At 43.9% G+C, this 24,580-nt stretch overlaps 1 long non-coding RNA gene across 2 annotated transcripts in view; it reads left to right on the plus strand.

Annotated features, from left to right (window-relative positions):
• Positions 1-1,183: 1,183 nt before the first annotated feature.
• Positions 1,184-24,580, plus strand: part of LOC143809668 (uncharacterized) — a 181,421-nt gene continuing 158,024 nt past the window's right edge. For both annotated transcript variants that reach the window (XR_013222377.1, XR_013222375.1), the window contains exon 1: positions 1,184-1,389. This is a non-coding gene — a long non-coding RNA (uncharacterized LOC143809668). The remainder of the gene's footprint in view (positions 1,390-24,580) is intronic.

Genomic DNA, 24,580 nt, shown 5'->3' on the forward strand with positions numbered 1-24,580 from the left:
ATCAAGAGTTAAGGAACTGTCCTTCCATACCCTCAAGGATTCATCACCTCAATAATTGACCTCTATATCCAATCAACTTTTGTACTGACTTTAATTATGGGAATTGTGGATTCCAACTTCAGTCATATATTTATATTTACCCTCTCCTTATTTTTAGATTTTATTAAGTATTATTTTGAACGGTGTTTAATGTTGCATCTCATAATTATGTTATGGAAAGACTATTATGTTATCAGTGCCTTTTCTAGTGGGACAGTCTAGATGTCATTGGAGAATATATGATTTCTGATAACCTGTCATCAATATGGGTTCCGAATAGGATTTACTCTAGCTTTCGTAATACCAATGACCTATTTACTTCTATATGCTTGGCATTAGCATATGTTTATTCACTGACAAACCACAAAGTATTCCCTCAATCCTTCACTGCTAAGAAATATTTTAATCACATCCCTCATCACCGGTTTTCAATTCACATCCTCAAGATCACAGTACACCCTTTAAGAAGTAATACTTGTTTCTAATGTAGGGATTCACTTCACCTCATATTCACTATTTATCTAAGTATTGAACGGTAGTTTGATCCACTTGTACATAGTTTGTATGCTCCCCCCCCCCTTAAAGCTTGGTTCACGAAATTGGTTATCAATAACAATTATAATACAGAACCATATCACATTAAAGGGAACCTGTCATCCCCAAAATCGAAGGTGAGCTAAGCTTGCCAGCATCAGGGGCTTATCTACAGAACCGGACCGGGACTGCCCCTGAGTGAGTATAATCTAACCTCTTCTTCTCATCTTTCAGGATACATCAGGGGCTCATCTACAGCATTACAGAATGCTGTCGATAAGCCCCTGATGCTGGCGGGCTTAGCTCACCTTCGATTTTGGGGGTGACAGGTTACTTTAAATTTGCGTACCACTCACTGTCCCCTGATTTTATGTCCCTTTGTGTTCTCCTTACCCGAGTCACATATGGCTTTTCCACTTAGCGCTGATACACCCTTGTGCTTCTATTTCCAGTCTATCTCCACCACACTACGTCTCAGTGCACATGCACGGCTGTAATTCCTAGGCTCCTCCTCGTATAGTACAGCACTGTGGGGCACCGGCACATGCATGGTTGCACTGGCATTTGTTGCCATGGCATCCAGGCCTGGCTTGAGCCCCATGGCCTGGAAACGGAGAGGATTTTCCATCTGCCCCAAGACAGCCTGTGATGCACCATGTGAGAGACTCAGGTTAGCTATCCGTAGCTAACACAGCAAGTTTTTCTTTGTCCTATTAGTTGCTAACTAATATATTAGCCCACAATCCACTCCCCACTTCACACACGCCCCCTGAGGAAGCAGGGTTAAATGCGGATTGGAGCTCTGAACAGTATTAGGTAATTTCACTCTCCCTTCAGTTTTTCATACATCTTTTTTTTTTACATCCTATAATATTGTCTAAGCAAATCCAGATATCTTTACATTCTATGACACATAAAAGTGTCACAGTTACTAGTGTCATACCTATGGCCTAGTTTCCTCATATGTTAAGTAGGGTTGAGCGACTTTTGCTTTTTTAGGATCGAGTCGGGTCTCGTGAAACCAGACTGTCTCGAAAGTCGGATCGTGTGAAATCGGCCGATTATTGTGAAAAGTCGGGGGCCGACCGAAACACGAAACCCAATGCAGGTCAAAGGGTTTTTTTTGTTTGTTTTTTTTTCTCTCTCTCTCTCTCTCTCTCTCTCTCTCCCCTCCGTCCCTGCAAAGTTTGTGTTTCACTGTGCAAATCGCTATATCCCAAACGTTAAGATGGCGGTTTTACCCCCTGTGACGCCGCACAAAGCAAGCCGGAACCTATGTCATCACGCTGCCCACACTCCTTCATTGGCTGAAAAAATGGCGGGGAAAGCGTCATATGAAACGCGACTTTGGCGCGAAGATCGCCGACCGCATGGCCGATCCCACAGTGGGATCGGGTCGGGTTTCATGAAACCCGACTTTGCTGAAAGTCGGCGACTTTTGAAAATGTCCGATCCGTTTCGCTCAACCCTAATGTTAATATTTCATTGGGATACAAACAAGGTATTGTGCACTATAGGAGGGAACCTAATATATCTGGACATATACTAATCTATGAATGTTTTCAGGCCATAGAATCTATGGGGGAGAATAGGATGTCCATTGCTATATAACATGATATTTACTGTCATAATGGCATATGTTTAATGGATGTTTTCTGGCTATAGAATGTATAGGTAATAATAAGATGTCTACCATTATACATTAGAATGTTTACTGTTATGACGGCACATGTTCAGGGGAAATATTACTAAATACATAGTCAAACTACTATTAATTTTTCTATATTAGTTATAACTAGGGTTGAGCGAAATGGATCGGACATTTTCAAAAGTCGCCGACTTTCAGCAAAGTCGGGTTTCATGAAACCCGACCCGATCCCACTGTGGGATCGGCCATGCGGTCAGCGATCTTCGCGCCAAAGTCGCGTTTCATATGACGCTTGCTTTGTGCGGCGTCACAGGGGGTAAGACCGCCATCTTAACGTTTGGGATATAGCGATTTGCACAGTGAAACACAAACTTTGCAGGGATGAGAGCGAGAGAGAGAGAGAGAGAGAGTTAAATAAATACTCATTGACCTGCATTGGGTTTCGTGTTTCGGTTGGCCCCCGACTTTTCACAATAATCGGCCGATTTCACACGATCCGACTTTCGAGACAGTCAGGTTTCACGAGACCCGACTCGATCCTAAAAAAGTAAAAGTCGCTCAACCCTAGTTATAACGTACTGAGAATTCCCCACACATGCGTTGTCATACCAGGAGTCATCTTTTAAAATACACTGCTCAAAAAAATAAAGGGAACACTAAAATACCACATCCTAAATGTCACTGAAAGAAATATTCCAGTTGCAATTCTTTATTCATTGCATAGTGTAATGCCTTGGGAATAATAAAACATGAAAAGGATCAATGTAAATCATAATTAATATCCCATGGAGGTCAAATTTAATATCCCATGGAGGTCTGGATTTAGAATGATACTCAAGATCAAAGTGGAAAATCAAATTTCAGGCTGACCCAACTTCAGTAGAAATGCCCCACGACAAGGAAATGATACTCAGTAGTGTGTGTCGCCTCCACGTGCCTGTATGACCTCCCTACAACACCTGGGCATGCTCCCGAAGAGACGGCGGATGTCTCCTGAGTGCTCTCCTTCAAGACCTGGTTAAAAACATCAGTGAACTCTTGGCCAGTTTGTGGTGCAACGTGGCATTGGTGGATGGAATGAGATATGGTCTCCCAGATGTGCTCTGGACAAACCTGGATTCAGGTTTGGGGGAACAGGCAGGCTAGTCTTTAGCATCAGTGCCTTCATCATACAGGAACTGCTGACACACTTCAGCCACATGAGGTCTATCATTGTCATGCATCAGGTGGAACCCAGGGCCCACTGCACCTGTGTATGGTCTCAAAATGGGTCTGAGGATCTCATCTCGGTACCTAATGACAGTCAGAATACCTTTGCTAAGCACACGGGTGGCTGTGCGGCCCTCCAAAGAAATGTCACCCCACACCATTACTGACCCACTGCCAAATCAGTCATGCTGAAGGATGTTACAGACAGCAGATCACTCTCCACAGCATCTCCAGACTGTTACATCTGTCACATGTGCTCAGTGTGAACCTGCATTCATCTGTGAAGAGCACAGGGCGCCAGTGGCGATTTTGCCAGTCCTGGTGTTCTGTGGCAAATGCCAAGTGTCCTGCACGGTGTTGGGCTGTGAGCACAACCCCTATCTGGGGACGTCAGACACTCAGACCATCCTCATGGAGTCAGTTTCTAACCCTTTGTGCAGACACATGAACATTTGTGGCCTGCTGGAGGTCATTTTGCAGGACTCTGGCAGTGCTCCTCCTGTTCCTCCTTGCACAAAGGCTGAAGTAGCCATCCTGGTGCTGGGTTGTTGCCCTCCTACAGCTCCCTCCACGCCTCCTGATGTACTGGCCTGTCTCCTGGTAGCGTCTCCAGCCTCTGGACACTACGCTGACAGACACAGCAAACCTTGTTGCTACAGCTTGCAATGATGTGCCACCTTGGATGAGCTGCACTACCTGAGCCACTTGTGTGGGTTGTAGAGTCCGTCTCATGCTACTACAAGTGTGAAAGCACAACCAACATTCAAAACTGACCAAAACATCAGCAAGAAAGCATTGGTACTGAGATGTGGTGTGTGGTCCCCACCTGCAGAATCACTCCTCTATTGAGTGTGTCTTGATAACTGCCAATAATTTCCATCTGTTGTCTATTCCATTTGCACACCAGCATGTGAAATTGATTGTCAAACAGTGTTGCTTCCTAAGTAGACCGTTTGATTTCACAGAAGTTTGATGTACTTGGAGTTATATTCTGTTGTTTAAGCGTTCCCTTTATTTTTTTGAGCAGTGTATATTCCATGCATAACTGTTGTTATAATGGAATGAATTTGATGGATTTGGTAATTTTTCAGCAAATTATATATATACAGAGTATATATATATATATATATATATATATATATATATATATATATATATATATATATATATATATATATACACTCACCGGCCACTTTATTAGGTACACCTGTCCAACTTCTTGTTAACACTTAATTTCTAATCAGCCAATCACATGGTGGCAACTCAGTGCATTTAGGCATGTAGACATGGTCAAGACAATCTCCTGCAGTTCAAACCGAGCATCAGTATGGGGAAGAAAGGTGATTTGAGTGCCTTTGAACGTGGCATGGTTGTTGGTGCCAGAAGGGCTGGTCTGAGTATTTCAGAAACTGCTGATCTACTGGGATTTTCACGCACAACCATCTCTAGGGTTTACAGAGAATGGTCCGAAAAAGAAAAAAAATCCAGTGAGCGGCAGTTCTGTGGGCGGAAATGCTTTGTTGATGCCAGAGGTCAGAGGAGAATGGGCAGACTGGTTCGAGCTGATAGAAAGGCAACAGTGACTCAAATCGCCACCCGTTACAACCAAGGTAGGCCTAAGAGCATCTCTGAACGCACAGTGCGTCGAACTTTGAGGCAGATGGGCTACAGCAGCAGAAGACCACACCGGGTACCACTCCTTTCAGCTAAGAACAGGAAACTGAGGCTACAATTTGTACAAGCTCATCGAAATTGGACAGTAGAAGATTGGAAAAACGTTGCTTGGTCTGATGAGTCTCGATTTCTGCTGCGACATTCGGATGGTAGGGTCAGAATTTGGCGTAAACAACATGAAAGCATGGATCCATCCTGCCTTGTATGGAGCATCTTTGGGATGTGCAGCCGACAAATCTGCGGCAACTGTGTGATGCCATCATGTCAATATGGACCAAAATCTCTGAGGAATGCTTCCAGCACCTTGCTGAATCTATGCCACGAAGAATTGAGGCAGTTCTGAAGGCAAAAGGGGGTCCAACCCGTTACTAGCATGGTGTACCTAATAAAGTGGCCGGTGAGTGTATATATATATATACTGCTCAAAAAATAAAGGCAGCACTTAAACAACACAATGTAACTCCAAGTCAATCACACTTCCGTGAAGTAGACCTGTCCAGTTATGAAGCAACATTGATTGTGAATCACTTTCTCCTGCTGTCATGCAAATGAAACAGACAACAGGTAGAAATGATAGGCAATTAGCAAGACAACCCCTTTAAATGAGTGGTTCTGCAGGATGTGACTACAAACCATTTCTCTGTTCTCATCCTTTTTGGCTGTTGTTTTGATCACTTTTGCATTTTGTCATTGATGTATACCTAGGGGTACTGTACAGTATCATGAGGCAGTGTCAACAACCCACAGAAGTGCTCAGGTAGTGCAGATTATCCAGCATGGCACATCAATGCGAGATTTGGCAAGAAGCGTAGCCTTCTGCCAGCACAGTGTCCAAAGCATTGAGCATATACCAGTAGACAGGTCAATACACCAGGAGACGTGGAGGGGGCTGTAAGAGGGCAACGACCCAGCAGTAGGACAACTACCTCCTCGTTTGTGCAAGAAGGAACAGGAGGAGAAGTGCCATTGCCCTGCAAAAGGACCTCCAGCAGACCACTAATATCTATGTGTCTGCTCAGTTAGAAACAGACTCCACGAGGTTGGTATGAGGGTCTGACATCAACAAGTGGATGTTGTGCTTACAGCCCAACACTGTGCAGGGCAATTGACATTTGCCATAGGACACCAAGATTGGCAGATTCTACATTAGCACCCTGTGCTCTTCACAGAAGAGAGCAAGTTCACACTGAGCACATGTGGAGAACGTTCTGCTGCCTGCAACATCCTCCAACCTGACTAGTTTGGCAGTGGGTCAATAATGGTGTGAGGAGGCATTTCTTTGCAGGGCCGCACAGCCCTACATCTGCTACACAAAGGTACCCTGACTGCCATTAGGTACTGGGATGAGATCCTCAGACCCACTGAGAGACCTTATGAAGGTGCAGAGGGCTATGGGTTCCTTCTGAAGCATGACAATGCTAGGCCTCATGTGGATGAAGTGTGTCAGTAGTTCCTGAATTATGAAGGCATTGATGCTTTGGACTGGCCTGAATTCAATCGAGCACATCTGCGACATCATGTCTAGTTCCATCCACCAATGCCAAGTTGCACCACAGACTGTCCAGGAGTTGACTGATGCTTTATTCCATGTATGGGAGGAGATCCCTTTAGGAGAACATCCTCTGCCTCATCAGGACCATGCCCAGGCATTGTAGGGAGGTCATGTAGGCACGTGGAGGCCACACACACTATTGAACATCATTTTCTTGTCTTGAGGTATTTCCACTGAAGTGGGATCAACCTGTAATTTGATTTTCCACTTTGATTTTGAGTATCATTCCAAAGCCAGACCTTCATAGGATATTCATTTTGACTTACATTGATCATTTTTATGTTTTATTGTTTCAACGCATTCCACTATGTAATAAGTAGACATTTGCAAATGGAATATTTAATTCAGTGATACCTAGGATGTGGTATTTTAGTATTCGCTTTAATGTTTTGAGTAGTGTACTATGCACAAGAAGCCAGTAACTGTTTTTGAGGTATTCTTGCTTTTTAACCCCTTAGTGACAGAGCCAATTTGGTACTTAATGACCGAGCCAATTTTTACAATTCTGACCACTGTCACTTTAAGAGGTTATAACTCTGGAATGCTTTATCGGATCCCGCTGATTCTGAGAATGTTTTTTTGTGACATATTGTACTTCAAGTTAGTGGTAACATTTATTCGATATTACTTGCGATTATTTATGAAAAAAACGGAAATATGGCGAAAATTTTTAAAATTTAGCAATTTTCAAACTTTGTATTTTTATGCCCTTAAATCAGAGAGATATGTCACGAAAAATAGTTAATAAATAACATTTCCCACATGTCTACTTTACATCAGCACAATTTTGGAAACAAAATTTTTTTTTGTTGGTTAGTTATAAGGGTTAAAAGTTGACCAGCAATTTCTCATTTTTACAACACCATGTTTTTTTTAGGGACCACATCACCTTTGAAGTCATTTTGAGGGGTCTATATGATAGAAAATAACCAAGTGTGACACCATTCTAAAAATTGCACCCCTCAAGCTGCTCAAAACCACATTCAAGAAGTTTATTAACCCTTTACGTACTTCACAGGAACTGAAACAATGTGGGAGAAAAAAATGAACATTTAACTTTTTTTTGCAAACATTTTACTTCAGAACCATTTTTTTTAATTTTCACAAGTGTAAAAACAGAAATTTAACCACAAATTTTGTTGTGCAATTTCTCCTGAGTACTCCGATACCACATATGTGGAGGTAAACCACTGTTTGGGCGCACCGCAGAGCTTGGAAGTGAAAAAGCACCGTTTGACTGTTTCAATGCAGAATTGGCTGGAATTGAGATCGGACGCCATGTCGCGTTTGGAGAGCCTCTAATGTGCCTAAACAGTGGAAACCCCCCACAAGTGACACCATTTTGGAAACGAGAACCCCTTAAGGAACTTATCTAGATGTGTGGTGAGCACTTTGAACCCCCAAGTGCTTCACAGAAGTTTATAACGTAGAGCCGTGAAAATAAAAAATCGCATTTGTTTTCACAAAAATGATATTTTCGCCCACAAATTCTTAGTTTCACAAGGGTAACAGGAGAAATTAGACCACAAAAGTTGTTGCGCAATTTCTCCTGAGTACGTTGATACCCCATATGTGGAGGTAAACCACTGTTTGGGCGCACCACAGAGCTTGGAAGTGAAGGAGCACCGTTTGACTTTTTCAATGCAGAATTGGCTGGAATTGAGATCGGATGCCATGTCGCGTTTGGAGAGCCCCTGATGTGCCTAATCAGTGGAAACCCCCCACAAGTGATACCATTTTGGAAACTAGACCCCTTAAGGAACTTATCTAGATGTGTGGTGAGCACTTTGAACCCCCAGGTGCTTCACAGAAGTTTATAACGTAGAGCCGTGAAAATAAAAAATCCTATTTTTTCTACAAAAATGATCTTTTTGCCCCCAAATTTTTATTTTCACAAGGGTAACAGGAGAAATTAGACCACAAAAGTTGCTGTGCAATTTCTCCTGAGTACGTCTATACCCTATATGTGGGGGTAAACCACTGTTTGGGCGCACCGCAGAGCTTGGAAGAGAAGGAGTGTCGTTTTACTTTTTCAATGTAGAATTGGTTGGAATTGAGATCGGACGCCATGTCACGTTTGGAGAGCCCCTGATGTGCCTAAACAGTGGAAACCCCCCTCAAATGACACCATTTTGGAAACTAGACCCCTTAAGGAACTTATCTAGATGTGTGGTGAGCACTTTAAACCCCCAGGTGCTTTACAGAAGTTTACAACGTAGAGCCGTGAAAATAATTTGTACAATTTGTCCTGAGTACGCCGACACCCCATATGTGGGGGTAAACCACTGTTTGGGCGCATGGCTGAGCTCGGAAGCAAAGGATCGCCATTTGACTTTTCAATGCAAAATTGACTGGAATTGAGATCGGACGCCATGTCGCGTTTGGAGAGCCCCTGATGTGCCTAAACAGTAGAAACCCCCCAAAAGTGACCCCATTTTGGAAACTAGACTCCCCATGGAACTTATCTAGATGTGTAGTGAGAACTTTGAATGCCCAAATACGTCACAGAAGTTTATAATGCCGAGTCGTGAAAATAAAAAATATTTTTTTTTTAACAAAAAGATTTTTTAGCCCCCAAGTTTTTATTTTCATAAGGGTAACAAGAGAAATTGGACCCCAAAAGTTGTTGTCCAATTTGTCCTGAGTATGCTGGTACCCCATATGTGGGGGTAAACCACTGTTTGGGTGCATGGCTGAGCTCGGAAGGGAAGGAGCGCCGTTTTGGAATGCAGACTTTGATAGAATTGTCTGCGAGCGTTATGTTGCGTTTGCAGACCCCTAATGTACCTAAACAGTGAAAACCCCTAACAAGTGACCCCATTTTGGAAAATAGACCCCCCAAGGAACTTATCTAGATATGTGGTGAGAACTTTGAATGCCCAAGTGCTTCACAGAAGTTTATAATGCAGAGTAGTGAAAATGAAAAATATTTTTTTTCCCACAAAAAAAGATTTTTTAGCCCCCAAGTTTTTATTTTCACAAGGGCAACAAGAGAAATTGGACCCCAAAAGTTGTTGTCCAATTTATCCCGAGTACGCTGATGCCCCATATGTGGGGGTAAACCACTGTTTGGGCACACGGCAGAGCTCGGAAGAGAAGGAGCGCCATTTTGGAATTCAGACTTTGATAGAATTGTCTGTGGGTGTTATGTTGCGTTTGCAGAGCCCCCGATGTACCTAAACAGTAGAAACCCCCCACAAGTGACCACATTTTGGAAACTAGACCCCCTAAGGAACTCATCTAGATATGTGGTGAGAACTTTGAATGCTCAAGTGCTTCACAGAAGTTTAAAATGCAGAGTAGTGAAAATAAAAAAATATTTTTTTTCCCACAAAAAAGATTTTTAGCCCCCAAATTTTTATTTTCACAAGGGTAACAGGAGAAATTGGACCCCAAAAGTTGTTGTCCAATTTATCCCGAGTACGCTGATGCCCCATATGTGGGGGTAAACCACTGTTTGGGCGCACGGCAGAGCTCAGAAGGGAGGGAGCACCATTTGACTTTTTTAGTGCAAAATTGGCTGTCGTGTTTGGAGACCCCCTGATGTACCTAAACAGTGGAAACCCGCCAATTCTAACTCTAACCCTAACTCCAACACACCCCTAACCCTAATCTCAACCCGATCCCTAACCCTAATCACAACCCTAACCCCAAAACAGCCCTAATCTCAACCCTAACCATAACCCTAATCAAAACCCTAAATCCAACACACCCCTAACCCTAATCTCAACCCTAACCTCAAACCTAACCCTAATCCCAATACACCCCTAACCCTAATCCCAACCCTAACCTTAACCCTAATCCCTAACCCTAATCCCAACCCTAATCCCAAACGTAACCCTAATACCAACCCTAATCCAAACCCTAACCCTAATCCCAACTCTAACCCTAACTTTAGCCCCAACCCTAACCCTAACTTTAGCCCCAACCCTAACCATAACTTTAGCCCCAACCCTAACCCTAATTTTAGCCCCAACCCTAGCCCTAACCCTAACTTTAGCCCCAACCCTAACCCTAACTTTAGCCCCAACCCTAACCATAACTTTAGCCCCAACCCTAACCCTAACTTTAGCCCCAACCCTAGCCAGAACTTTAGCCCCAACCCTAACCCTAATTTTAGCCCCAACCCTAGCCCTAACCCTAACTTTAGCCCGAACCCTAACCCTAAATTTAACCCTAACCCTAGCCCTAACTTTCTGCAAATGTGCCCACAAGATGCCTTTTTTGCCCATAGACTTGTATTACCGACGGATGGCCACACGTCGCGTCCATCGTGCACTGGATCTGTTGTGTTTTGGTGGACCGTCGTCACAAAAAAAGTTCAATGTAACCTTTTTTTGTACGTCACGTCCGCCATTTCCGCGCATGCGTGGCCGTAACTCTGCCCCCTCCTCCCCAGGACATAGACTGGGCAGCGGATGCATTGAAAAACTGCATCCGCTGCCCACGTTGTGCACAATTTTCACAACGTGCGTCGGTACGTCGGGCCGACGCATTGCGACCGCCCCGTAACGACGCAAGTGTGAAAGAAGCCTAAGGCTACTTTCACACTAGCGTCCTACTCGGCCCATCGCAGTGTGTCGGGCCGACGTACCGACGCTAGCGTTGTAAGCGCCGCACAACGGGTGCAGCGGATGCTGTTTTTTCCACGCACAAAAAAACACGTTGCACAAAAAAAGTTACATGTAGCGTTTTTTTGTGCCGACGGTCCGCCAAAGCACAACGCATCCGTCGCACGACGGATGCGACGTGTGGCAATCCATCGCAATGTGTCGCTAATGCAAGTCAATGGAGAAAAAACGCATCCTGCAAGCACTTTTGCAGGATGCGTTTTTTCTCCAACGACGCATTGCGACGGAAGCCAAAAAACGCTAGTGTGAAAGTAGCCTAACCCTAACCCTAACCCTAGCCCTAACCCTAATTTAGCCCCAACCCTAACCCTAAATTTAGCCCCAACCATAGCCCTAACCCTAGCCCTAACCCTAACCCTAACCCTAATTTTAGCCCCAACTCGTCTCTCCTGCTGGCCGGCAGATGGCGGGCGCACTGCGCATGCGCCCGCCATTTTCTTTCCCGAGGAAGAAGCCGGCCGGTAGGAGACGCAGGAGGACCCAGGGACACCGGGTGAGTATGATAAGGTCCCCGAATTCCCCTATTTCTTTGTCCTCTGATGTGCGATCACATCAGAGGACAGAGAATTACAGATCGCTTTTTTTTTTGCGGTCGCCGGTAAACAGTTAATTACCGGCGATCGCAAAACAAATCATGTTCTTTGGGGTCTCGGCTACCCCCGGCAGCCGAGACCCCAAAGATCTTCCGGGTGCCGGGCGGAAAAAATATGGCGGTGCCCATCGGGAGCCACGAGGAGCACCGGGGGAGATAGATGAGTATTGGGGGGCTATTGGGGGCGATCAGGGACCCTATTTCTCTGTCCTCCGATGTGCGATCACATCGGAGGACAGAGAAATTAAATGGCAAATCGCGTTTTTTTTTGTTGCGACCGCCGGTAAACGGTTAATTACCGGCGATCGCAACTCAGGGGTCGGTAAAAACCCCCCGAATCATGTTCTCTGGAGTCTCAGCTACCCTCGGCAACCGAGATCCCAGAGAAAATCCGACTCTGGGGGGCGCTATTCACTTTTTCCACAGCGCCGTTAACGGCGCTGTGGTTTAAGTACCCTTAGTGGCCGCCGTTAAAAGGCGTATCGGCGGTCGTTAAGGGGTTAATTTTGTTTTATTGTTTTAGAAATAGGAGCACATTGTTTTAGAAATGTCTAAAATAATTTTGTTCTGGGTTAGTAGGATTTGTATTTGTATGGTTTATATCAAGTTCATTAAGTGGCGTGCATCTCTTAATGAAATTAGCACATTTTATTCTTGCATGACCCTAATTAATACCAGCCTATGTTTAGTAATGTGTTGCCTTCCTTCCCTACAGATATGCTATCAGTGTACTTTTAGTTTTCTTTATATCCTGTGTTACTGATGTTTTCTTTCAACTTTGACATTGGTAGAGGCTGCTGCTAAATTAAAAATAAAATTATGTTGGTACCGTGTTAGCCAGTTGAAAAAAAAAATGCTCTCTTTATGAAAAGCAAGCTAATCTTGCAGTTATGATACCTTTTGTTAGCCATTAAAAGGTATTATAACTATCTTGTTTTTCACACTGAGAGCATTATTTTTTTTAAATAAAAAAAATAAACACAATACTTTATGCACTCTGCATTCTAGGTAGCTTTCTGTCTGTCACATTGACAGACTACAGCAGAATGACAAATAAGTAGTGCTACTTCTATTTAGTTTGTTTGCAGTATCCCATAGTTTTTTTCCAGCGATATCATAGAAGACCAGTAGGCTAACTAAACTTATTTAATTTTCCTTATCTGGGAATTCAGCAATTTACACACTTTTCCTGTCTGTCACACAAGCAGAGCATGCCACATTGTTAAGTAAGCAGTATAGTTTGTGTTAATTTTGCTTTCAGCATATACAGGTGCTTCTCACAAAATTAGAATATCATCAAAAAGGTAATTTATTTCAGTTCTTCAATACAAAAAGTGAAACTCATATATTTTATAGAGTCATTACAAACTGAGTTATTTATTTCAAGTGTTTATTTCTGTTAATGGTGATGATCATGGCTTACAGCCAATGAAACCCAAAAGTCAAACAAGCAACACTCGCATTCAAATCAGCTCTCACCTCTGCTAAACAGACTTATTTTACATCCCGCCCACCACTGCCCCCTCTGAGTTCCCTAATCGTTGCAGAGGACTTTGCCATTCACTGCAAAAATAAGAGAGACCAAACTAGGCAAGTCTTTGTTGTCAAACCACCACAACCCCTTTGTATACCAGACCAATGCCCTAACCCCATAACTTCCAAAATCACTGAAGGGGAGTTTGCTGATCTTCTCTCCAAATCACACCTCACCACTTGTGCGCTTAACTCCATCCCATCCCACCTCCTCCCCAACCTCACTACCACACTAATCCCATCCCTAACCCATCTCTTCAACCTATCACTAATTTCTGTTACCTTCCCCTCTGCTTTCAAACATGCCACGATCACACCTATCCTCAAAAAGCCATCCCTTGACCCCAGCTCTATGTCCAGATATCGCCCCATATCTTTGCTCACATTTGCTTTCAAACTCCTTGAGCAGAATGATCATGCTGAATTTTCCTCTCACTTTGCAACCTACAATCTGGCTTCCATCCCCACCATTCTACTGAGACTGCCCTAACCAAAATTACTTAACGACCTACTTACAGCCAAAGCTAACAAACAATTCCATATACTCCTCCTTCTAGACCTGTCCTCTGCCTTCGACACAGTTGACCACTGCCTCCTACTACAGATCCTTTTTTCCTTTGGTGTCAAAGACCTTGCCTTATTTTTGATCTCCTCATACCTTACCAAATGCAAATGTAGCATTTCCTTCTCCTATACAACCTGTTATGGTTCTCAATGGCAAGAGAACATAGCCCAGCAAACATAAGAACTAGCTCTTGGAAGGATGGAAACTAAACTGACCATGAACTAAACCTGCCGCACAACTAACAGTAGCCGGGTAGCGTAGCCTGCGATTTATCCCTAGACGCCCAGCGCCGGCCGGAGGACTAACTAATCCTGGCAGAGGAAAATATAGTCCTGGCTCACCTCTAGAGAAATTTCCCCGAAAGGCAGACAGAGGCCCCCACAAATATTGGCGGTGATTTTAGATGAAATGACAAACGTAGTATGAAAATAGGTTTAGCAAAATTGAGGTCCGCTTACTAGATAGCCGGAAGACAGAAAGGGCACTTTCATGGTCAGCTGAAAACCCTATCAAAACACCATCCTGAAATTACTTTAAGACTCTAGTATTAACTCATAACATCAGAGTGGCAATTTCAGATCACAAGAGCTTTCCAGACACAGAAACGAAACTACAGCTGTAAACTGGAACAAAATGCAAAAACAAACAAGGACTAAAGTCCAACTTAGCTGGGAGTTGTCTAGCAGCAGGAACATGCACAGAAAGGCTTCTGATTACAATGTTGACCGGCATGGAAGTGATAGAGGAGCAAGGCTAAATAGCGACTCCCACATCCTGATGGAAACAGGTGAACAGAGAGGATGATGCACACCAGTTCAATTCCACCAGTGGCCACCGGGGGAGCCCAAAATCCAATTTCACAACAGTACCCCCCCCTCAAGGAGGGGGCACCGAACCCTCACCAGAACCACCAGGGCGATCAGGATGAGCCCTATGAAAGGCACGGACCAAATCGGAGGCATGAACATCAGAGGCAGTCACCCAAGAATTATCCTCCTGACCGTATCCCTTCCATTTGACCAGATACTGGAGTTTCCGTCTGGAAACACGGGAGTCCAAGATTTTTTCCACAACGTACTCCAACTCGCCCTCAACCAACACCGGAGCAGGAGGCTCAACGGAAGGCACAACCGGTACCTCATACCTGCGCAATAATGACCGATGAAAAACATTATGAATAGAAAAAGATGCAGGGAGGTCCAAACGGAAGGACACAGGGTTAAGAATCTCCAATATCTTGTACGGGCCGATGAACCGAGGCTTAAACTTGGGAGAAGAAACCCTCATAGGGACAAAACGAGAAGACAACCACACCAAGTCCCCAACACAAAGCCGAGGACCAACCCGACGCCGGCGGTTGGCAAAAAGCTGAGTCTTCTCCTGGGACAACTTCAAATTGTCCACTACCTGCCCCCAAATCTGATGCAACCTCTCCACCACAGCATCCACTCCAGGACAATCCGAAGATTCCACCTGACCAGAAGAAAATCGAGGATGAAACCCCAAATTACAGAAAAAGGGAGACACCAAGGTGGCAGAGCTGGCCCGATTATTGAGGGCAAACTCCGCTAAAGGCAAAAAAGCAACCCAATCATCCTGATCTGCAGACACAAAACACCTCAAATATGTCTCCAAGGTCTGATTCGTCCGCTCGGTCTGGCCATTAGTCTGAGGATGGAAAGCAGACGAGAAAGACAAATCTATGCCCATCCTAGCACAGAATGCTCGCCAAAATCTAGACACGAATTGGGTACCTCTGTCAGAAACGATATTCTCCGGAATACCATGCAAACGGACCACATTTTGAAAAAACAGAGGAACCAACTCGGAAGAAGAAGGCAACTTAGGCAGGGGAACCAAATGGACCATCTTAGAGAAACGATCACACACCACCCAGATGACAGACATCTTCTGAGAAACAGGAAGATCCGAAATAAAATCCATCGAGATGTGCGTCCAGGGCCTCTTCGGGATAGGCAAGGGCAACAACAATCCACTAGCCCGAGAACAACAAGGCTTGGCCCGAGCACAAACGTCACAAGACTGCACGAAGCCTCGCACATCTCGAGACAGGGAAGGCCACCAGAAGGACCTTGCCACCAAATCCCTGGTACCAAAGATTCCAGGATGACCTGCCAACGCAGAAGAATGAACCTCAGAAATGACTTTACTGGTCCAATCATCAGGAACAAACAGCCTACCAGGTGGGCAACGATCAGGTCTATCCGCCTGAAACTCCTGCAAGGCCCGCCGCAGGTCTGGAGAAACGGCAGACAATATCACTCCATCCTTAAGGATACCTGTAGGTTCAGAATTACCAGGGGAGTCAGGCTCAAAACTCCTAGAAAGGGCATCCGCCTTAACATTCTTAGAACCCGGCAGGTAGGACACCACAAAATTAAACCGAGAGAAAAACAACGACCAGCGCGCCTGTCTAGGATTCAGGCGTCTGGCGGACTCAAGATAAATTAAATTTTTGTGGTCAGTCAATACCACCACCTGATGTCTAGCCCCCTCAAGCCAATGACGCCACTCCTCAAAAGCCCACTTCATGGCCAAAAGCTCCCGATTCCCAACATCATAATTCCGCTCGGCGGGCGAAAATTTACGCGAGAAAAAAGCACAAGGTCTCATCACGGAGCAATCGGAACTTCTCTGCGACAAAACCGCCCCAGCTCCGATTTCAGAAGCGTCGACCTCAACCTGAAAAGGAAGAGCAACATCAGGCTGACGCAACACAGGGGCGGAAGAAAAGCGGCGCTTAAGCTCCCGAAAGGCCTCCACAGCAGCAGGGGACCAATCAGCAACATCAGCACCCTTCTTAGTCAAATCAGTCAGTGGTTTAACATCAGAAAAACCAGCAATAAATCGACGATAAAAGTTAGCAAAGCCCAAAAATTTCTGAAGACTCTTAAGAGAAGAGGGTTGCGTCCAATCACAAATAGCCTGAACCTTGACAGGATCCATCTCGATGGAAGAGGGGGAAAAAATATATCCCAAAAAGGAAATCTTTTGAACCCCAAAAACGCACTTAGAACCCTTCACACACAAGGAATTAGACCGCAAAACCTGAAAAACCCTCCTGACCTGCTGGACATGAGAGTCCCAGTCATCCGAAAAAATCAAAATATCATCCAGATACACAATCATAAATTTATCCAAATAATCACGGAAAATGTCATGCATAAAGGACTGAAAGACTGAAGGGGCATTTGAAAGACCAAAAGGCATCACCAAATACTCAAAGTGGCCCTCGGGCGTATTAAATGCGGTTTTCCACTCATCCCCCTGCTTAATTCGCACCAAATTATACGCCCCACGGAGATCTATCTTAGAGAACCACTTGGCCCCCTTTATGCGAGCAAACAAATCAGTCAGCAGTGGCAACGGATATTGATATTTAACCGTGATTTTATTCAAAAGCCGATAATCAATGCACGGCCTCAAAGAGCCATCTTTCTTAGCCACAAAGAAAAAACCGGCTCCTAAGGGAGATGACGAAGGACGAATATGTCCCTTTTCCAAGGACTCCTTTATATATTCTCGCATAGCAGCATGTTCAGGCACAGACAGATTAAATAAACGACCCTTAGGGTATTTACTACCCGGAATCAAATCTATGGCACAATCGCACTCCCGGTGCGGAGTTAATGAACCAAGCTTAGGTTCTTCAAAAACGTCACGATATTCAGTCAAGAATTCAGGAATCTCAGAGGGAATAGATGATGAAATGGAAACCACAGGTACGTCCCCATGCGTCCCCTTACATCCCCAGCTTAACACAGACATAGCTTTCCAGTCAAGGACTGGGTTATGAGATTGCAGCCATGGCAATCCAAGCACCAACACATCATGTAGGTTATACAGCACAAGAAAGCGAATAATCTCCTGGTGATCCGGATTAATCCGCATAGTTACTTGTGTCCAGTATTGTGGTTTATTGCTAGCCAATGGGGTGGAGTCAATCCCCTTCAGGGGTATAGGAGTTTCAAGAGGCTCCAAATCATACCCACAGCGTTTGGCAAAGGACCAATCCATAAGACTCAAAGCGGCGCCAGAGTCGACATAGGCATCCGCGGTAATAGATGATAAAGAACAAATCAGGGTCACAGATAGAATAAACTTAGACTGTAAAGTGCCAATTGAAACAGACTTATCAAGCTTCTTAGTACGCTTAGAGCATGCTGATATAACATGAGTTGAATCACCGCAATAGAAGCACAACCCATTTTTTCGTCTAAAATTCTGCCGTTCACTTCTGGACAGAATTCTATCACATTGCATATTCTCTGGCGTCTTCTCAGTAGACACCGCCAAATGGTGCACAGGTTTGCGCTCCCGCAGACGCCTATCGATCTGGATAGCCATTGTCATGGACTCATTCAGACCCGCAGGCACAGGGAACCCCACCATAACATCCTTAATGGCATCAGAGAGACCCTCTCTGAAATTCGCCGCCAGGGCGCACTCATTCCACTGAGTAAGCACAGCCCATTTACGGAATTTCTGGCAGTATATTTCAGCTTCGTCTTGCCCCTGAGATAGGGACATCAAGGCCTTTTCCGCCTGAAGTTCTAACTGAGGTTCCTCATAAAGCAACCCCAAGGCCAGAAAAAACGCATCCACATTGAGCAACGCAGGATCCCCTGGAGCCAATGCAAAAGCCCAATCCTGAGGGTCGCCCCGGAGCAAGGAAATCACAATCCTGACCTGCTGAGCAGGATCTCCAGCAGAGCGAGATTTCAGGGACAAAAACAACTTGCAATTATTTTTGAAATTTTGAAAGCAAGATCTATTCCCCGAGAAAAATTCAGGCAAAGGAATTCTAGGTTCAGATATAGGAACATGAACAACAAAATCTTGTAAATTTTGAACTTTCGTGGTGAGATTATTCAAACCTGCAGCTAAACTCTGAATATCCATTTTAAACAGGTGAACACAGAGCCATTCCAGGATTAGAAGGAGAGAGAGAGAGAAAGGCTGCAATATAGGCAGACTTGCAAGAGATTCAATTACAAGCACACTCAGAACTGAAAAAAAAAAAAAAAAAATCTTCAGCAGACTTCTCTTTTCTCTCCTTTCTCTGTCAATTAATTTAACCCTTTTTTGGGCCGGTCAAACTGTTATGGTTCTCAATGGCAAGAGAACATAGCCCAGCAAACATAAGAACTAGCTCTTGGAAGGATGGAAACTAAACTGACCATGAACTAAACCTGCCGCACAACTAACAGTAGCCGGGTAGCGTAGCCTGCGTTTTATCCCTAGACGCCCAGCGCCGGCCGGAGGACTAACTAATCCTGGCAGAGGAAAATATAGTCCTGGCTCACCTCTAGAGAAATTTCCCCGAAAGGCAGACAGAGGCCCCCACAAATATTGGCGGTGATTTTAGATGAAATGACAAACGTAGTATGAAAATAGGTTTAGCAAAATTGAGGTCCGCTTACTAGATAGCCGGAAGACAGAAAGGGCACTTTCATGGTCAGCTGAAAACCCTATCAAAACACCATCCTGAAATTACTTTAAGACTCTAGTATTAACTCATAACATCAGAGTGGCAATTTCAGATCACAAGAGCTTTCCAGACACAGAAACGAAACTACAGCTGTGAACTGGAACAAAATGCAAAAACAAACAAGGACTAAAGTCCAACTTAGCTGGGAGTTGTCTAGCAGCAGGAACATGCACAGAAAGGCTTCTGATTACAATGTTGACCGGCATGGAAGTGACAGAGGAGCAAGGCTAAATAGCGACTCCCACATCCTGATGGAAACAGGTGAACAGAGAGGATGATGCACACCAGTTCAATTCCACCAGTGGCCACCGGGGGAGCCCAAAATCCAATTTCACAACAACAACCTCTTCATCTCTCCCCCTCTCTATTGATGTCCCTCAAGGCTCTGTCCTAGGACCCTTACTCTTCTCAACCTATACACTTGGCCTGGGGCAACTCATAAAGTCCTATGGCTTCCAGTATCATCTATATGCTGATGACACTCAGATCTACCTCTCTGGTCCAGATGTCACCTCTCTTCTCTCCAGAATCCCAGAGTGTCTATCAGCCATATCCTCCTTCTTCTCCTCTCACTTCCTCAAGCTCAATGTGGACAAATCTGAACTAATTATATTTCTTCTATCTCACATATCTTCCCTACCTGATCTATCTATCAAAATAAATGAAACCACACTTTCCCCTGTCCCCGAAATCCGCTGCCTCGGAGTAACCCTTGACTCTGCCCTGTTGTAATAATTATAGGGGATAACTCAGGAGACTCTTTGCGTGGAACAAGACAACTACAGGACACAGTTTTATAAGTGGTAAAGTCTATATTATCACACGGTGATTCAAACAGGTGCAGAGAGAAACTCAAATGCACAACACTTGGTGCAAATATCAAATGCAGCTCAGCAGTCTATAGGAAACTTCAGAGGAAAATGCAATCACGCAGAAAGTCTATGAAGCACAATTATTCTTGAGGATACTTGACACGATAAGTCCTTGCTTAGTCCACAACACAGATAGATATGCTTATAAGGCAGTTCAAATAATATCTTAGCTCATCCAGGGAGGTCTGGGTAATAGTCTCAGGTTCTTGCAGAGCAGAAACAGCTTACATGTCCAGCAAATGCAGATGGAAGCAAACACGAGCAGCAGATGAAGGAGGATTACTGGAACTGGTGTATGCAGCAGGAACTAAGAGCAGAGTAGCAGGATAACCCCACAGGTTCACAGGAGCAGGTATAAAGCCAGGGAGTCACCAGAGGTCAGGAGCTGGATGCAAGGCAGAATACTCTAGCACAGACTGAAGGCTGGGGTGGAGTTTTATAGCAGGAAGACACAGTGCACATGAGACCAAAGACGCCATCTTGGAAAAGGGCAGTAATGCACAAAAAGGTAATAAAAAATGTTCAGAGTCCTGACACCTGTCCTTCAAACCGCACATCCAAGCTCTCGCCACCTCCTGTCGCCTCCAGCTCAAAAATATTCCGTCCTTTCTGTCCTTTCCTCAACCCTCACTCTAACAAAATGCTTGTGCATGCCCTAATCATCTCCCGCCTTGACTACTGCAACATCCTCCTCCGTGGCCTACTTTCTAACACTCTCGCACTCCTCCAGTCCGTCCTTAACTCTTCTGCCTGACTAATCTCTCTCCTTGCTACACTCCTGCTTCTCCCCTTTGCAAACTTTGCAAATCCCTTCTCTGGCTCCCAATTTCCCAGCGTATCCAGTTTAAAGTACTAGCACTGAACTACAAAGCCATCCATAACTTTTTTCCTTCATATATTTCCAAACTAATCTCTCAATATCTTCCCTCATGTAATCTTTAGTCCTCCCAAGACCTCCTACTCTCCTCCATGCTTATTCGCTCCTCACCCAATCGCCTCCAAGACTTCTCCCGAATATCCCCCATCCTCTGAAATTTTGTGCCCCAACATGTCCGGTTATCCACCACATTTGGATCCTTCAAAAGAAACCTGAAAACCCACCTCTTCTAGAAAGCTTACAACCTGTAATGACCACACGCCAACCTCAACAACATCAGAGCTACTGCAACCCCTGACCTACTGTCTCCATCCCCATAATCCTGTAGAATGTAAGCCTGCAAGGGCAGGGTCGTCTTCCCTCTGTACCACTCTGTCATTGTTAGTTTGTTTACAGTGATTTTTGTATTTTGATGTAACCCCTTCTCATGTACAGCACCATGTAACTAATGGTGCTATATAAATAAATAATAATAATATTAGTTATGTCAGTAAATTAAAATAAATTATAACAAGAGCTTGAAAAATTATTTTAAAATCGGAACTGTTGGCCTACTGAAATGTATGTTCAGTACATGCACTCAGTACTTGGTTGGGGCTCCTTTTGCATCAATTACTGCTTCAATGCCGCATGGCATGGAGGCGATCTGCCTGTGTTACTGCTGAACTGCTGAGGTACTATGGAAACCCAGGTTGCTTTGATAGCAGCCTTCAGCTTGTTTTGTTTGCATTGTTGGGTTTGGTGTCTCTCATCTTCCTCTTGACAATGCCCCATAGATTCTTTATGGGGTTAAGATCAGGCGGGTTTGCTGGTCAATCAAGCACAGTGATATTGTTGTTTTTAAACCAGTTATTGGTACTTTTGGCAGTGTGGACAGGTGCCAAGTCCTTCTGGAAAATGACATTTTCATGTCCAAAAAGTTTCTCATCAGAGGGAAGCATGAAGTGCTCTAAAATTTCCTGGTAGATGGCTGCGCTGACTTTGGTCTTGACAAAACACAGTGGACCTAAACCAGCAGATGACATGGCTCCCCAAACCATCACTGATTGTGGAAACTTCACACTAGACCTCAAGCAGCTTGGATTGTGTGCCTCTCCACTCTTCCTCCGGACTCTGGGACCTTGATTACCAAATGAAATGCAACATTTACTTTTATCTGTAAACAACACCTTGGACTACTGAGCAACAGTCCAGTCCTTTTTCTCTTTGGCCCAGGTAAGATGCTTCTGTCGTTGTCTATTGGTCATGAGTGGCTTGACACAAGGAATGCAACATTTGTAGCCCATGTCCTCGATTTATCTGTGTGTGGTGGCTCTTGAAGCAATGACTCCAGCAGCAGTCCACTCCTAGTGAATCTCCCCCAAATGTTTGAATGGCCTTTTCTTAACAATCCTTTCAAGGCTAGGGTTGTCCCAGTTGCTTGTGCACCTTTTTCTACCATACTTTTTCATTCCGCTCAACTTTCTTTTAACATGCTTGGATACAGCACTCTGTGAACAGCCAGCTTCTTTAGCAATTACTTTTTGTGGCTTACCCTCCTTGGAGAGTGTGTTAATTACTGCCTTCTGGAGATCTGTCAAGTCAGCAGTCTTCCTCGTGATTGTGGAGCCTACTGAAACAGACTAAGGGACCTTTATAAATGCTTAGGAAGCCTTTGCAGGTATTTTTTTTAATTATTCTAATTTACTGAGATAATGACTTTGGGGTTTTTATTGGCTGTAAGCCATAATCATCAACATTTTCAGAAATAAACACTTGAAATAGATCACTCTGTTTGTAATGGCTCTATATAATAGGTGAGTTTCACTTTTTGTATTGATGAACTGAAATAAATTAACTTTTCGATGATATTCTAATTTTGTGAGAAGCACCTATATGTTTTTTTCCATCTGTGATATGGACATAACTCGCTACAATGTAAAAATAAATAATCATAAATAATTTCATTGCTCTGAGAACACAGCATTTTGGAGATTTTATATGAACAGATGCATTATAATGTGCTTGAAATAGAAAAAAGTAGATGGCACCACTGTTTGGTCTAAGATTCTTTGGGATCACACATGCTGCAGTCTTGCTGTAACTATATCAGTGGACTTCGGGTGCATGTCCAGAAAACACACTTGTAAATGAAATGTAGAAGAAAACACATGGATAGCACTCATCGGTCCTTTAAAACTTCCTGCTTTATTCAATGAATAAAACTTCATGGTCAGGAGAGTGGGTTAACAGGATGTGCGAGCCAGTGCTGACGATGGCCATTTTGCGCTGAACTGAGCTTGCCCCGTGGAAGCCCAGTTAAGCACAAAACGGCCGTTGTCAGCACTGGCTCGCACATCCTGTTAACCCACTCTCCTGACCATGATGTTTTACTCGTTGAATAAAGCATGACGTTTTAAAGGATCGGTGAGTGCTATCCATGCGTTTTCTTCTATATTTCAGATGCATTTATAAAATTGTGTTATGGTTTGGTTTGATTTGCATATGGGACTTTACCTGTTAATATGCTAACTAAAAATATTTTCTTACTGCACCTCTTTGAACACATAAATCTTCTAACACTAGTCTCGATACAACACCCATTCATAAAATTATGTTTTCTTAGAACGTATTCAACTTTTCCTGAAAGCAATTAAAGATTTTTAAATAAAAAAAAGAAAAACATTAGATGACAAAGTAGGAGTGATCTTTTGTGAGGCGCATCTACATTTCCAATGCGTCATCTCCAGAGCCGTAGCTAGGAGCTTGGTTCAGGAGGAGCAAAACTTCTTATTAGGCCCCTAACCAGATAACCCTTTTTACAACTACAGTGCTGCACTCTGAGGCCCCCTTCACAAGTCCTGATATTTCCAGTACTGGAAAAACTGGTAGTGGTGTTATCTATATCTGTGTGTCCGTGTATGCATGTGTCATCCGTATGGTATCTGTGTGCTGACTATGTGCAATCCATGTGCACCATTTGTGTGATGCATACTGGAATAGAATGCAGAACAGAAAGGACAGATGTTTAAGTGTTAAAGATGTGCAAAGATAGAGATAGATACAGTCCTGCTCATCTTTATTGGCACCCCTTCATTTTTTCATAGACTGTACAGTATCTTCAGAAATAAATGGAAATATACCAGCTATATACTCAGGATTTTTTAATTAGTAGTCCAAAATAATACAACAATAAAATATGCTTTTCGAATTACTTGTTGCAATTTCAAAGAAGAAACAGAATAAGCAGCATGGGCAGCAATAAAAGCAACGCTAATTAATACTTGGTTGCACACCCTTTGGCATTGATGACAGCCTCAAAACTTGTAGCCATCAAAAATCTTCTTGCACTTCTCAGCTGAT

Source organism: Ranitomeya variabilis, chromosome 2, assembly GCF_051348905.1.
Source record: "Ranitomeya variabilis isolate aRanVar5 chromosome 2, aRanVar5.hap1, whole genome shotgun sequence".
Classification (NCBI taxonomy): Eukaryota; Metazoa; Chordata; class Amphibia; order Anura; family Dendrobatidae; genus Ranitomeya; species Ranitomeya variabilis.